Here is a 16,648-nt window from a genome sequence, read left to right on the forward strand (position 1 = left end):
AAAACATCGGCAATTATATTATTGACGGATTAAAAGAAAAGAGACCGGCAAGGGACAAAAGTGTAAAATATTAAGCGAATGAGTGTCAGTGATGATGCAAGATGTTTAGTGATGAAGTTGTTATCATTACAGCATCGACATTAATTTGCTTGGTATTTGCTCAATTCTTACCAAGAATCATAATAACAGCAGCATTGGTCTGGAGATGAACAGCCTGAGCCAGCGCACTGTTTTGACCCGTTACCGCACCAAGGCTCTGGGATACAATAATGACAAGTCCCTGTAAAAACGAAGAGCAGTTTGTCACTTGTTATCCTATTTTTATGGAGGGAGGGTGCTCCGGCTTACTGGGTTACCCACCTATGCGAGTAACTCTGAGCAAGCCAATTTTTCATACAATTCCTTTCGAAACTCATTGAAGCGTTTACATGCTAGACAAGATAGACCGCCTAACCAAGGCACCCTATCTCCTTGCCCGTGGCAGCCTTCTAGGCTGGCTACCTTTTTGCCATGTAAACGGTTATGTCAGGGCTATCCCCGGAAGATGTCATCCCAGGGATAAAAACCGGGATAAGACTAAACCTGTGTTCTGTATGTATACATTTTAAGCCCAAACTGCGCCATTTAACCAAAATTAGTTTTTTCTATCGACCGGAAATCATTTATTTAAACGAAAGGTAATTAATTCGATGTTTTAGCAGAAAGGATTATGCTAATCCACCCAACAAGAAAATAATTTTAGTTCGGCGGCTAAAGACTGTTGAAAACTCTAGAAAAACTACGCAGTAAATTTCTAAGAGCTTGGACATTAAAATATATAACAGCTCCAGGAAGGCTGGACTCTAAACAGGCCCTTAACTATAGAAAAGTCACATATGTGCATCATTTGGCGCGCTTAGCCAGGTGATTACGCAAGCCTCGTTTTGGTGTGTGAGTTTAGAAAACCGACATCATGAGAGTTTTAGTTTGATTCTCTTGATGGAATTAAACAGAAGAGATACTTTACAAAACCCATTTTTTTCATGTCCGCAAGTAAGTTAAAAGAATAAAATTTTAACAACGAAAGGTTGAAATAAAAAAAGTACCACTCACGTTTGTCATCAACAGCTCCTTTAAAGGATAGAGAAAGTTGATATGCGTCATAAAGTGTAGTTCTGAAGGGAAGCGAAAACTGTTTGAGTTAGCGGGGTTTCGAGTTATCAAGGTCGATTGAATATTAAATTGGTCATGTTAATAATTTTAAAATAGTTTACTGATTTTCTTAGCACTTCAGTATACAGTACAGTCCAAACAGTTGTCCAAATTAAAGATATTTCGTCAGAAACTCTAACACGATCATAAATTCTTATGTTTAGAGTACTCTAATCAATGGTCATCCGTGGCGAGTTTAGGGCTTTCCACAAGTTTCTCGGCAACTTTTTGGCAACTTTTCATATTTCGAGCAACTTTTTCCCCTTCGAGCAACTTTTTTCCAATCGAGCAACTTGTTGCATTTTGAGCAATTTCCAGACCGAAGATCTCCGAAGATTATCCAAGTATTGTTTAGAGGCCATACGAACGTTTCCGAAGGTTTACGAAGTTTACCGAAGATTTTCGAGAAACATCTGAAGACGTTTCAACTTTCGGCTTCACAAAAACCCCTCTGCAAACATTCATGACGTCATCGATATCTTCACGATTTTTTTCAGTTTAATTAAGAAATCCTTGTTATTTAACACATTTTTCCCTTAATATGTTACTCCTTTTACTGTAAAATTGCATAAAACTGCTTAGAAATCTTACCGTCAAAGGAAAATTAGCATATATGTGGAGAAATTATCTTGATTAGAAGCAGCGTTTTGGATTTTTTGGAGCAACTTTCGAGCAAGTTTTATTATCAGAAGCAACTTTTTTGGATTTTTGGAGCAACTTTTAAGCAACTTTTTAAGAAATTACGAGCAACTTTTTGGGAAATCTCGAGCAACTTGTGGAAAGCCCTAGGCGAGTTGCTAAAACCTGACTTCGAGTAATCGGGGTAAATTGGACCCAAATTTTGATCAGGGGAAACGAAATTTAGTTCGAGTTAGCGGGGTTTTCAGGTTATCTGAGTTCGAGTTAACCGAGTAAAAATGACTGAAAAGTGGGGTTCGAGTTAGTTCGAGTTGGCGGGGGTATTGGAGTTATTCGAGTTCGAGTTACTGGGCTTCTACTGTATTAATGGTTTTTGCGTCCATAAATTCTTACTGTAGCGAGAAAGTGACAGAAAAAGTCGCGGTCCTCAAGATTGTACCACTTTTGCATTATTGCATTTATGGAAACATTGGCGGCGGAGCAGGGAATGCAGATACGACTCAAACAATTTCACACACGCACACATTTCTCTGCCAAAAATATCGTCAACACAGCAAAACATTGCTTTGGCAAGATACATATTCAATCTCGTGATCTCCTCACAAAACTTTTTATAAGGATCGCGTAGTAAAACTTTCAACAAAGCTCCTCTTTCCAAAACGCTACTAGGAGAGGTCCACAAGCTGTTAAGATTGTATTTGACATTACCTATGGCATCGACGACTTCAGAGCGTGCATTTCCTGCCCTTCGACGACTAAAAAAACCCTAAGAAGCACCATGAAGTAGGATCGTCCGAATATCTACTTATGCATTGTCACAAATCGATCACGGACACACTGTCTGTTAAGATTGCAAATAGGATTGCCTTTGCCAACGAACTACGCTAACTAAAGACATTTTGGGAAATTTGCTTGGGTTTGTGTGCGATGAGCCCCTCTCCCCCACGTTTCAAAATGCTCTGCAGCCTCTGGGAAAAACAAAACATCGGCAATTATATTATTGACGGATTAAAAGAAAAGAGACCGGCAAGGGCAAGTGTGAAATATTTAGCGAATGAGTGCCAGTGATGATGCAAGATGTTTACTGACGAAGTTGTTATCATTACAGCATCAAAATTAATTAGCTTGGTATTTGCTCAATTCTTACCCAGGATCATAACAGCAGCATTGGTCTGGAGATGAACAGCCTGAGCGAGCGCACGGAGTACTGTCATGCCCGCATGACATTGTATAATGCCATACAGTCTGGGATACAAAAATCACAAGTCCCTGTAAAAAAGAAGAGCAGGTTTTCACTTGTTATCCTATTTTTATGGAGGGAGGGTGCTCCGGCTAACCGGGTTACCCACCTATGCGAGTAACTCTTGGCAAGCCAATTTTTCAAATTTTTAAATTTTTCAAATTTTTCAATTCCTTTCAAAACTCATTGAAGCGTTTACATGCTAGACAAGGTAGACCGCCTAACCAAGGCACCCTATCTCCTTACCTGTGGCACCCTTCTAGGCTGGCTACCTTTTTGCTATGTAAACGGTTATGTCAGGGCTATCCCCGGGAGATGTCATCCCCGGGATGACACCCGGGATACGACTAAACCTCCGTTCTGTATGTATAATTTTTAAGTCCAAACTGCGCCATTTAACCAAAATTAGTTTTTTTCTATCGACTGGAAAGTATTTATTTGAACAAAATTAATTCGATGTTTTCATAAAAAGGATTATGCTTATCTACCCAACAAAAAAAATAATTTTAGTTCGGCGGCTAAAGACTGTTGAAACCTCTAGAAAAACTACGCAGAAAATTTCTAAGAGCGTGGGCATTAAAATATAACAGCTCCAGGAAGGCTGGACTGTAAACAGGCTCTTAACTATAGAAGAGTCACACTCAAACCTATCAGTAATGTATGTGCATCATTTGGCGCGCTTAGCTAGGTGATTACGCAAGCCTCGTTTTGGTGTGTGGGCTTAGAAAACCGATATCATGAAAGTTTTAGTTTGATTCTCCCGTTGGAACTAAACTGAAGAAATACTTTACAAAACCGATTTATCTTTCATGTCCGCAAGTAAGTTAAAAGAATAAAATTGTAACAACGAAAGGTTGAAATAAAAAAGGACCACTCACGTCTGGCATGAACTTGAAAAGGGTTGTCCTGTTGGCCTCCTAGGCTTGTACCCTGCACGGTTATGGTCCCCAGAATGATTATCAGCAGGCACAAATAAAACATTGTTTTGCTGTAACAGAAAAACAATCAGTATGATTATAAAGTCACTAAATTATGTTACGGGAGAAAAATGCAAAAAAGGTTTGTTTATGGTTACATTTAAAGATAATTGGTTAAGTTCAGAAAAGCGTTTGCTGACTTTTGAGTTTCATGGAAAAAGGTACTTAGTAAATGAGAAAAACGTTTATCTGAATTGTCTCACATGACATGCCGTTGATTTTTTACCATTACAGGTCACGAAAGAAAAGGCGATCAATGTTGTTTTTCCAACGAAACCGGGTTTAAGGAAGAAATACATTATTTGAAAAGATACCTACTATTTGGAAACTGAGAAACTGTTTTGCTTTAACAGAAAGACAATCAGTATGATTATAAAGTCACTGAATTATGTTATGGGGAAAAAAGCAAAAACAGCAGACGTGTGTTTTGCACCCAAGACGGTAAACAAAAAGAAACTGAATTTCATTGAAAGGTGTCCTGCAATAAAATGAACATGGCCTCTTATACCTCTTCCTGATGATTGATCCAATCCTTGCGGGGGGTCCTGTTCTTATCCATCTTTGGTATGTTACCCAATAATTTTCAACTTGAATGATTCGTATAGAATAAAAGAATTATAACATATCGCCCCATTTTCTTTCTGGCATATCAAAATTTACTGAAAAGATGACACATTTTTCACGCCTGTTGCTCTATGCAGGCGAACGTTACGTACACTTGATATTTTTTTAAAAAGGTGGCCATCACATGCTTGGTTAGAGCACCCGCTCGCCTTACTTGGGAGTAAGCATCAGTTTTTTTGTTGAACTATGGTCTACCTACAAGAGTAACGCGTTCGGAATTAATAAATAAATAAGCATTATTTGCGGCTTGTGGAAAGAAGAAAAACATACAATGTTATTCGTCTAGAAACCGTCTAGAAATACGTTACAGCTGATGGAAACATCTCACCACGTATGTAAGAATTCTTGAACCGAACAAGAGTTTTTTCAGCCGCTTTGAGCCTGAAGCGAGTCTTAGACATTGAACAGCACTTTTCTCACTTAACGTTTTCAATTATTAGAAATTTTTGGGAAGTAATCCTGACAAGTGTTACGCAGGAGAACAGACAATTTAACCACGGAACATCAAGCTAAATATATCTCACAGAGTTTACATGTTCTAACTGGGAAAGCAATCATATATAATCAAAAATGATTTGAATGACTTTCAGCATATTGTATGTTTGAACAAATTAAACTCTACCATCGCTTTTTATTTTGCGATAGTTACGATTTCAGCTTTCAATTTCAGCATTGTCTCAGTCAAGTTTTTTCAAGGTTTTTATACATATTATATACAATACAACTGAAAGGAGTGACTGATGTCTAAACTTCACTCCCTTTTGTACTCGTTCCAATGTATCACTGATAATCCAAACATGCATGTCTTAATTATAAAGCGATCATTATTCTTGTTTTGTACTATTTTACAGCCTAGCTCTTGACGTGATGGAAGAGAAAAAATAGGACCTTTTCAAGCTACGAAAACAGGTCGATTGGCGTTTTAGCTTTACTATTGCGAAGCAGCATTTAACAAAACTTCCAAATAAACCGGCTCAATCGCTGCATGGACACATTTTAAATAAGACTTTTGGTCTCTTTAACTTTGATAATTCCTACCTTTCTCTTGGAACTCGTAAAGGATCACAGCGCGTTGGGAAATTACTGACTAAGAATGGCCAGAGTCGCTCTTATTTAAACCCATTAGACTTCGTATATAATTTATGCTTTTGTGTGAGCTAGCCCTCTGTTCTAAAAGCATTCCTACGCGTTAATAGCGTTACATTGACTACAGTAACATATCTGTCTGCTTTCCTTTCTTTATTTCTTATCCCCCAGACCGGGACTGAATGTTATTCCATTTTAAAGTCCCCATTTTAATTATTTTTCATGTAATAGTGAGAGCTATTTTAAAATTAAGGCACGAAAACCTTGTATGAAAGCAACCATATCACAGAAATAATTCATGTTAAACTTAATTGTATCTTTTTGACTATCAAGCTTTGTTTAATAGAAAGTTGTTTTAAATAATTGGAAGACGCCTCTGCGTTGTTTTTAAAAGGTTTTCTACATTTACATATAATTTATTTCAGCGTGGAAACTATTTTTGTATTTACGGACGTGTTCTTGTTTTAATCAAAATTAAAAAGTAGCCTTTGCAATAATGTTTTGGAACTTGATGAACATGAACAGGACGCTTGAATGTTTTCCCTTTTATGTTTATTGTCATGGTGTAAATTCAGCAATTACTCAGGGCTTGGAACAATACTTGAATTTAAATTTAGAGCCTCCCCCCGGGTATCCAAGATGGCAGCCGGAAAGCTTCAGCACTTGTGCCCAATAAATACACCCGCACTACAGGCTTTTCCGTACCATACCAAATAGCATTAAAAAATAATTATTTATGTTCTTTTTTCAGCGGAGTCTTCAGCAGTCTCAAGGTATATGGGAGGTCAGACAACTGTTCGTAGAGCTGTTTCAGGAACGGCATCAAGTGTCGCCTAACAATTTAATTATTCAGATTTACAATGGCTTGAAAACGTCAAAACAAGGCCGGTTTCGCTATGTGAATGTTTAGTACTAGCTATGAGTCAAACGTTTAAATGACATGCAAAAAAGTGCACATTTCGCGCAAAACAGAGTGCGTAGTATTCGCAAAATCTCATAGGGTCAATTACTCAGTAGCACAGCTCCAGGCGAGTGAAGAGTAAAAAAAATGACTTTAAAATATCGTGAAATTGCTCCTTCAATTGCACAATTGTTCGCCCCCCCCCCCTACGGCCCCTAGGCGAGAACACTTCGGCTTCTTGATCCACGAAATTGTGGTTTGATGTTTATTTATTTAATTATATAGCTGTCAGTAAATCCTATATTGTCAGCGCAGCTATTTTTCCTTAATTTCTGAGAACTGTCCAATTTGGGATTAAATTTGGATAGTTTCAATTAGGACTTTCAGGTAAAATGCACAAACTGTCTAATTTAAGAAAAATTGGACAGTTTTGTCTCAGCCAATCAAATCGAAGAAAAAACAACATTTGACGGATATTAGCCAATTAGCACAAAGCATAGCGTCAGCCCTGTAAACTTGTCGCATTGTTAGTCGACAATGGTGGAATTCAGAGGCAAGTTTGCTACGTTTTCCCATTATTTTTGAGCTTTTCAGCAATAGTAACAACAAAGAGAAATTTTCTACGTTGTCAAAAGAGGAGCTAGCTACACTAAGAAGCAAAAACCAAGAGTTAAACACCTCAAATAGTACAAAACTTGGGTGGACGTAAGTGCAGCGAAGCGAAGCAAGAAATCTTTTAGATATGCAATTCTTTGTCGCTTTTTGCCGAAATTTGAAAAGAAAAGACGGCGATGAAGTACGAACGAGATAGTGGAAAGGAGTTTGTGAGATTCAAGAAGTTGTTACGCTCTTCGGACACTTTGCCTACGACTTTCATTGATTGATGCAGTGTTTTCATCATCCTCGGAGACCCAGGGGCAGTTAGTTGGGGCGACGGGCAGCTTATCGGGACAACGGGATTTTCGGGCGATAGTTTACAACATAGAGCGTAACAGCCCCTGGGCACTTTGTCTTACCGAACCAGTTCCAGAAGCGTTTGAACTCTTTCCTCCTGATTGGCCACAAAAATATTTTTGTGGCCAATCAGCGACGAGGACCGGCCAGGAGACTCTGATGTCTTCTTACACGAAGTTGTTTTCCTCATAGACTCGTCGTCGTTGTTAAGTCCGTCCGTCTCAGATAAAAAAGCAAAACAAAAACAAAACAACGAGGCCTGGGAATATGTTAAATGTAGCATAGCGCAAGGAAACCAAAAGTTTTTAAAGCTATACGCGAGCACCTCTTGTTTATAAGTTTTGTTTTTGTTATTTAAATATCCAACAAATTAAACAAAAACCCTTTGTTTTAACTGTCAAGCTGGCAACAAAATAACAATAGGTGACGACAGCGATATCTCCGCTAACGCGTGGCCCGTGCAGCGAAGTACCCAGACCGTGGCAAGTTCCAGAAGTCGGGCAATGACCGAGAAAAATAACAAGAATTGTTGTTTACTCGAATAACTATTAAAAAGCGCGCAACTAACAGTGTAGAACTGGCCGTCATCTAAGGCTTATTTTTTCTGAGACTCTCCATGTAATAGCATCCGATTGATGGGTAGAGCATCTACGACGAGTCTATGAGGAAAACAACTTCGTGTAAGAAGACATCAGAGTCTCCTGGCCGGTCCTCGTCGCTGATTGGCCACAAAAATATTTTTGTGGCCAATCAGGAGGAAAGAGTTCAAACGCTTCTGGAACTGGTTCGGTAAGACAAAGTGCCCAGGGGCTGTTACGCTCTATGTTGTAAACTATCGCCCGAAAATCCCGTTGTCCCGATAAGCTGCCCGTCGCCCCAACTAACTGCCCCTGGGTCTCCGAGGATGTGTTTTCACTCATTTTGTAGCAAGCTTCGCAAACTCAGGTGGATAAAATTGCACTGTTTTGTTTGTAAGTTTGATTTGTGAAGACAATGCTTTGAGTGAGTTGCATGTGCTGTATAAGCCTACTATTGTTGATTGCTTTTCCCGTTCTGGACATAAGTTTATTTTTTATGCTGAATTGACTGACTACAAGCTATATAATTAATATGTAACCGGACTACATGCTTGTCCAATTTGGAAATAATTATATTCAAAAATTCCTCTGACAGCCAAATTGGACTCGGCCTACGGCCTCGTCCAATTTTGGCTGCCCTCGGAATTTTTTTCATCAAATTATTTCCAAATTGGACAGCATGTAGTCCAATTACGTATACACATTGAGCTTTAAAAAGATTTCATTTCTTTCCACATGTGTATCTGAGCTTCATGAATTTTTTTCACTTTTGCTTTAGGGGAGGGGGTAGCACATGAAATTACTTCCGTTCGCGGTATTTTCCGTCCACGGCCCACACGTTTTGTCCACGGAGACCGTCGTGGACTTGATTGCGCGTGTCAGTGCGTGTCAAATGAACCCGTTTAGGGCCCCCTAGGTGAAAATCTTTTGGCTTATCAATCAATATTGCAATTTTTAGAACATCAGAAATTGTGATTTGTTGTTAATTTATTTATTAGACTAATCTTTAAACTATACAAACATTTCATTTCTTTTCACATGTGCGTCCTACGGCCTACAAGTTTTGTCCACATTCTACAATTTCCGTCAACTTTTCCTTGATTATAATATCTCGTTTATTTCTTGCCTCGCTGCATGAATGAGCTCAAAAAGGTATTGGAATGTTTCTTTACCACTTTGGCTCGTTACGTTAAACAGTTGGCGTACACGCGGACGTGTGTATGTATGCGTACAATGAATCGAAAAATAAAGGTACGTCAACACACTATCCGCGTCGCTAAGGTCTAGTAACGTGCGTGAAGGATCACATTGTGTGGCCGGAAAAAACACTTCAAAGGCAAATCTTAATATTTATTCATGCTTCGCTGCATGTTTCTTTGCACGTTTGGCTCGTGTTCAATAAACCGAAAATACAACTACGTCAACACAGTGTCAACACACCGCGTCGCTTCAAACAACGTAGTAAGGTGAGTAACTTCAATTTCCTTTGGATATGACACCACTTTCTAGTCATTTTTACTCGGTCAACTCGAACTCGGATAACTCTTATTCTCTGCTAACTCGAACTAAATTTCATTTCCCTTGATCCAAATTTGGGTCAAATTTACCCCGATATTTCGAATTCCGGTTCTTGCAACTCGCCACGGATGACCATTGAAATATGCCGTTAGCTTTTCAAAGCTGAGCAAAGAACGGATCGCGTATTTGACAGTCATTTTCCGTTCTTATCAACGTTAACAGAATGTATGACCGTGTTAGAGTGTCTGACGAGAAAAGTTAACTTGCACTGTACTGTATTCTTGGTTTTTATGTTACGTCATAAAATTCATAAATCAAAATTTATTAGGCCTACTAAATTTTCGTTGAATTGTCATTAAGGTCGGGACACACTATGTGACAAGTCGCTCCGTGTGCACTGCTTACAAACAAGTCGCTGCGACAAGGTGTTTGTTTGGTGCACAAACAGCGAATTTGGAAGAGTGGGAATGCGAGCTAGTTTTCCATATTCATTATGGCGGAAATATATGACGCGCTCTCATTGGTTAGTTCATATTTTGTCGCAGCGACTTGTCGCACACGTGTACTGTGTCGCCTCGATGTGTCGCACAAATTCAAACCAGTTTGAATTCGTGCGACACGTCGCGGCGACAAAATTCTGTCGCAGCGACATAGTTTGTCGCATGCCACGAGGCGACATGTCGTAGCAACATGTCGCCGCGACGTGTTGCAGCGACTTGTCGCCTAGTGTGACCCGACCTTTAGACGTAAGATAAACTAAAAATATAGCTTTTTGCAAATTTCCAGATCGATAGTGTCATTCGTTTTTTAAACAGAGCATTGAACATTTGAGTTCTCCGTCGTTTGTGACATCAAGCTGAATGCCGTGACAAAGCTGTTAACATGGCAAATGAAATATTCAATCGACTCCAATAACTCGAAACCCCGCTAACTCGGACTGTTTATCGATCCCCTTCAGAGTTCGAGTTAGCGAGTAAAACCCCGCTAACTCGAACTTTGAAGGGAATCGAAAATCAGTCCGAGTTAGCGGGGTTCTACTGTACTTGTTGTTATTTTTTTTTCGTAGAAAGGGCTTTCCTCGACAGTCTGTTTGGTTAACTATAGATCATCTGTTTTTAGCCACTTGCGTATATCGGACGTCACGCTTCAATAGAAGTTTTTGTTTTTGTCAAACAAGGTTTATTAAATCATTCATTTATTCATAGCGAAACAGCGACTTTATATTTTGCCATGCATGCATGCACGACCGGTGTGTTGGATAACAACACGTTATCAGTACAGATTTAAACCGCAATGATCGATGAAGCAGCCGGTAGTAGAAAAGTTTCCTTTCCGGTGACGTATTTGGTGGTATTTAGGAAGTGTGTTTAGTTATTTTACTCAAAGAAAACTGTTTTTTTTTTCGTCTGTTGAGTCATACATAGTTGTTGGTAAGTAGTCAATATAGTTTGTTTATAGCGATTAGTATCTTTCATACCCAAAAAAGGTCTTTAATCATTTTCCTAGTTTTGTGGGTGACGCATCCCTTATGTTTTCGGCAGCTGCTGATAATTAGATTTCTTCCCAAAATATTGTTCTTATTATTCCGCTTTAGTAAATAATGCTTTTTTTTCACTCTTTGTAATTTTGCAACTTGCACTTATACTTATTAGTAAGCACTGCGACACACCAACTAACAGTTTCTCTTTCACAAACTGCATAGAATCACTTTAATGAAGTAAACTATAAGAATTTCTTGTTGTATTCTGCTTTCTTATTATTCCGTTGTTTGTGTGAAATCTCTCTTTCTGCAATTTAAGTTCTAGAGTAGAAGGGAAAACAAATTGTAAATTGTACTGTCCCTTTTCAAAGCGAAACAGTGACTTAATAACCGGGTGGGGCCTGGTGCCCTGCCGGTTCAATGCACGAGACGTGGTATGTGGTATTACTCCCAATGCAGTTGCTACACATTTATTCTCAATGATATAATGTGAATGACGTATTACATGTAGTAGGAGCTCAAAATTATAATGTTTACAGCATTCCAAAACAGATTTTAAATAAACAATTTCATGCGCAATCATTCATGTTAGTATTTTAAATCTTAAATTATTTTAATGTATTTAATATTTATTTTTGTCTATTCTATTTTACATTTATAACATGAGATTGTCTAATTGGCGTGCGTCGTGGGTCGTGGGTCGTGGGTCGTGGGTCGTGGGTCGTGGGTCGTGGGTCGTGGGTCGTGGGTCGTGGGTCGTGGGTCGTGGGTCGTGCGTCCTGCGTCGTGCGTCGTGCGTAATTGTAATTTTTGCTGTTTCACATGCCATTTCACAAAAGCGGTTTTCCCCCAGTGGATTTCTAGTGTATAAGCCTAGTTACCAGTTATCTGGATTGTAAATTTGCCTAAAAATGCTTAACAAGGCCGGCAATTCGAATTCACCCATTTAAAGACCTCGGATGGAGGTGTTACGTCGCATGAGGCCAGCGCTAGTTCGTAGCAAAACTGAAAAGAACACCCTTACAACGATTACATCGACAAGGACAACTTTCTTCAGTTTGGCTGATACCTTAAGGTTACTATTTTAGGCGGCTACCAATTTTAGCGATTTTTTCTAAGCAAGCTTTAGCGACTATTTAATTAACCGATTTTCCGACAAATTTACAAAGATTTTGAAATCGTGTAAATAAGTTTTTAATGAACATTAAGCTAAGATAGATGTCCAGTAAAAGAACAAACTCACTTAAAATTAAACAAACATTTGCATTGCAGGAAATAACAAAGTTACCAGCATCCATTTTTAAAGGAATTTTGCAAGTCGACAGTTTTGTTTTGTTTTCCTTTGGGGTGGGAGGGGGGCGGTACTTACTTTTAACGAGTATTGAATTTGACCGAGACAAATTTTAGCGAGTACTACATTTAGAGATTGTCGCCCAACTCGCTAAAATCGCTAAAGTTAGCAGTCGCTAACAATAGTAACCTTAAGGTAAGCCGATCAGTTACTTCTAATGCTGCCATTTCATCTGAGTAAATCGGGATTTTAATCAGGGACCACTGTGTGAGTTAGTGGGAAACTAGTGTCGTAATATGTTCACTTATATATATATGCGTATATGCAAAAATAATAGATACGTTTTTACGTAGTAGATTATACGTCGATGATACTTTCGCACTAGTACTTGACCTTCCCGCCGCAACTGATCTCCTCACAATCTTGAATGACGCGCACCCAGCAATCCAATTCACAATGGAAACGGCAGTCAACAACATGTTTACCCTTTGTAGGCATGGCAATCATTAAGACCGATAACCGCCTCAACACATCTGTCTACAGGAAAAAGACCAATAAAGGACTTCTGCTCCATTACCAGAGTCACGTCGACAATCGCTATAAACGATCACTTTTAAGAACTATGTTTGATCGCGCCAAACGCCTGTCTTCCACGCCGGATCTTTTCGCACAAGAATGTAGGGAACTAAAGACCACATTCATGAAACTGAAATATCCCGGGAAATTAATTGACTCTGTCCTTAACAGACTTCATTCCTCTCAAGACCAGAACGAAAGCTGTATTGCGCCAGCGGACAGCCCGGTACGCATCACCTTGCCATTTAAAGATCAAAAATCGGCCGACTACGTACGTAGAGAACTGTGTGACCTAAGAAAGAAAATAGATCGTGAAATAACACCAGTCTTCACAAGCAAGAAAATCTCAGAAGAATTGAAGTTCACGGAAACAAAGCCCTCTCTAGTAAGCCAACAAAGTGTAGTATATGAATATAAATGTAATTCGTGTGATGCGAATTATATTGGCTACACGAGCCGCCACCTTCACCTGCGCATCGAGGAGCACAGATACTCCGTAATTGGTAAACACCTTCAAGAACAACACAATCAAAAGCCGATCGACCTTGACAGCCAATTTGCCATCCTAAAGAAATTCCGCGGAAAGTTTGAGTGCCTAATTTACGAGATGCTCCTAATTAGGAAAAAGAAACCATCCCTGAACACTCAAAAGGACTCCATTCCAGCGAAACTGTTTACTTAGTTATGCACATTTTTCTGCTTTCCACGCCTCATTTATTGTAATTTAGTTTCACACTTTCTTTTCTATAAATATCGTTCTGTACCATGTAAAATTTGCATTTTATAATGGTGACATGTCGTCGCCGAAACGTCATGTACTTTTAGCGTTGATATTTATTCTGAAATGTATTTCAAAATAATCCGTTATCAGATAAAATATGGGCGTTTACAATGACGAGCCGATACGCGAGCCATTGTAAACGCCCATACAGATCCGACGCGAATATTTTATTCTACTTGTGAAATGAAAACAATAAATTGAATGCAAAGTATTGATACTAATTAGCTGAGCAGGAGTTTGTATCAAACGTTAATTCTATTGTTTGATTTGTATTGGGGTTTACAGTTGTGTACATGTGATCTGAATATGGTACTGGGATTGGTTCGCAACCGCATGAATATTTAATTAATTTTACATTTTAAAATAATGGTCTGCAATATAACTTAAGTCAGTTCAACAAAATTGCTTGGCAGTGCAAGTTTGGATGTCCCTTATCTGTGATAGTGCATCTGCAGCCTCCAACTTAAAAGGGAAACGGAAGTTCAAATCTCGACGCATCGATCTTCACCACAGTCAAAGCAACGATAAATAAAATAACTGCTGAGTGTAAACATATTCCCGCAATTCCTTCTCTCTAGCTAACAACAACCTCACAGTTCGTTCATATTCATCTAGTCTGCGACACCAGAATTCTGCACTGTCGACCTGGTTTGTAGACAAGTGATTTGTTGCTCCCCGTAGGACTCCCGCCAGAGAATCGAAAAATGAATCGATGTTTGGTATCCACCGAGCCGCCGCCATATACTCATGCTGCGTGGTGCGGGACAGGTCATGTTGACCTACAGGTAATACTGACTGAATGAAATATATGTCGAGAAAAGTCCGCGAATTATTTCTATCGAAACTGTATTGAAATATGTCAAATCATTTGACTGTTATATATAAATTAAAACCAAAACAGGTTGCAACTTCGATATACATTTCGCAGTTTTAAACATATATTACCTTTTGGATAGGTATATATATATATATATATACTTCTTGAAATTGAATAGAATAAATTTGTAGAGCGCTCAACTCTGAGAGGAGCAGTGATAATAATAATGATCAAAAGTAGAAGATTTCAATTTATCGTTTAATTGCGACAACGCTGTTTCGTGTCATCAAAGTATGACCACACTCATCAGGCAACATGAAAAAATATGTTTTTGTTAATAAAGAAACGGTATCCAAAAATATAAAATTGGTGAGAATGCTCCTTTACATCTTTACCCACGACGCACGACGCACGACGCACGATCTACGATCCACGATCCACGACCCACGACCCACGCCACTTAGCCTGAACCGATTTTGTTTGCTTTATTTTTAAACCAGAGCATTTTTCATACAGCGAAAGTAAGCCAAATAAATTACTAACAGTTTCTCTTTTGCATATCTTGCGAGAGCTTTTTTTGCGAGAGCTTAACCTCTTCTGCGCCTTGTATATTAATGTCTTTGGTATCTTTGGAAAGTGTAATACTTTGGGCAAGGAGTTCCATAGCAACAACAAAAAGTATGCCTGAGAGAGGGCAACCTTGACGGACACCGCGTTCTAAATAGAAGTGTTGAGAGGCTACACCATTGTAAATAACGCATCTGGAGATGTCTTTATTGTACACGCTGATCCATTGCCGAAGATTTGGACCAAAGTTGAAAGATTTAATGCATTTTTGGCATTTTTGGATTTCCCATTCAATTGAGTCAAAAGCTTTTTCAAAATCCAAGAAAACAGTTATACCTGGTATATCGTTTATTTGAGTGACGTCCACTGTGTCTGCCATCAGTCTAATATTTTCACCGATGATTCTTCCTTTTACATAGACAAGGATGGATTATGCTTGACAAGATCTTTTTCAAGCGAATAGCATTAATTTCGGTAGCAAACTTGTAGTCAACATTTAGTAGCGATACTGGTCTCCAATTCTTAAGTACTCCGCATTCTTATTCTTTTTGGGGATTAAAGAAATAATTCCTTACCGTTGAGAAATAGAAAGTGACCCGTGTTTTAGGCGTAATTAGAACTTTCTACCATGCATTTGCCGACGGCGTTCCAAAAGTAGCAGTACAATTCCGCGGTAAGACAATCTGTGCCTGGTGTTTTATTGCTTTTCTTCAGCATCAGCGCACACTCGCATTCATCGATGTACATAAGGCCTTCGCAGCTTGTATTTTTGGAGGTTTTTTCTTTTGATAACGCGTTTTCCGTTTTAAAGAATTCGTTAAAAACAGAGTCGTTGGGATTCATATTTTGTGATGTTTATATCCGTTTGAAAAACGACCTTCCTCTTCAAGAATCTCCTTTGGGTCAAACATAAAACATACATACATAATCATAAACTTTATTTAAGTTTCGGGGTGTTTAGCTAAATAGCTAATTGGGGACACTTACATAAATATAAAATATAAAAATACTAATATTAAATAAATAGATATATAGATAGATAGTAAAAATTACACAAATATGTTTTTACAATTCTAATAAGTTAAAAAATGATTTCAAGATTAAGAAATGCCACACAGTATGACAATACGCGCGATAAGTTAATTAGAATTGCCGCTTTGCATAGTTGGAGCTTGGCTTCTGTAGGGATCATCTTTCTAAGGCGTACTAAGACACCAACGTTCTTGCTTTCCTGTTTACATATATCACTTACATGTTTTCTGAATTTAGGCTTATCATCCAATGTAACCCCGAGCAATTTGAGATCTGGGGTAGACTTGATGGTATATCCATCAATGTTTACATTTATGAGAGCTTGTCGCTGTTGTTCCCTCTATTTATCAGCATTGCATTGTACTTGTCATAGTTTCCCTTCAGGAAATTTTTCCC

The sequence above is a fragment of the Oculina patagonica genome, chromosome 13 (genome assembly GCF_052425735.1).
Source record: "Oculina patagonica isolate OP01 chromosome 13, crgOcupat, whole genome shotgun sequence".
Classification (NCBI taxonomy): Eukaryota; Metazoa; Cnidaria; class Anthozoa; order Scleractinia; family Oculinidae; genus Oculina; species Oculina patagonica.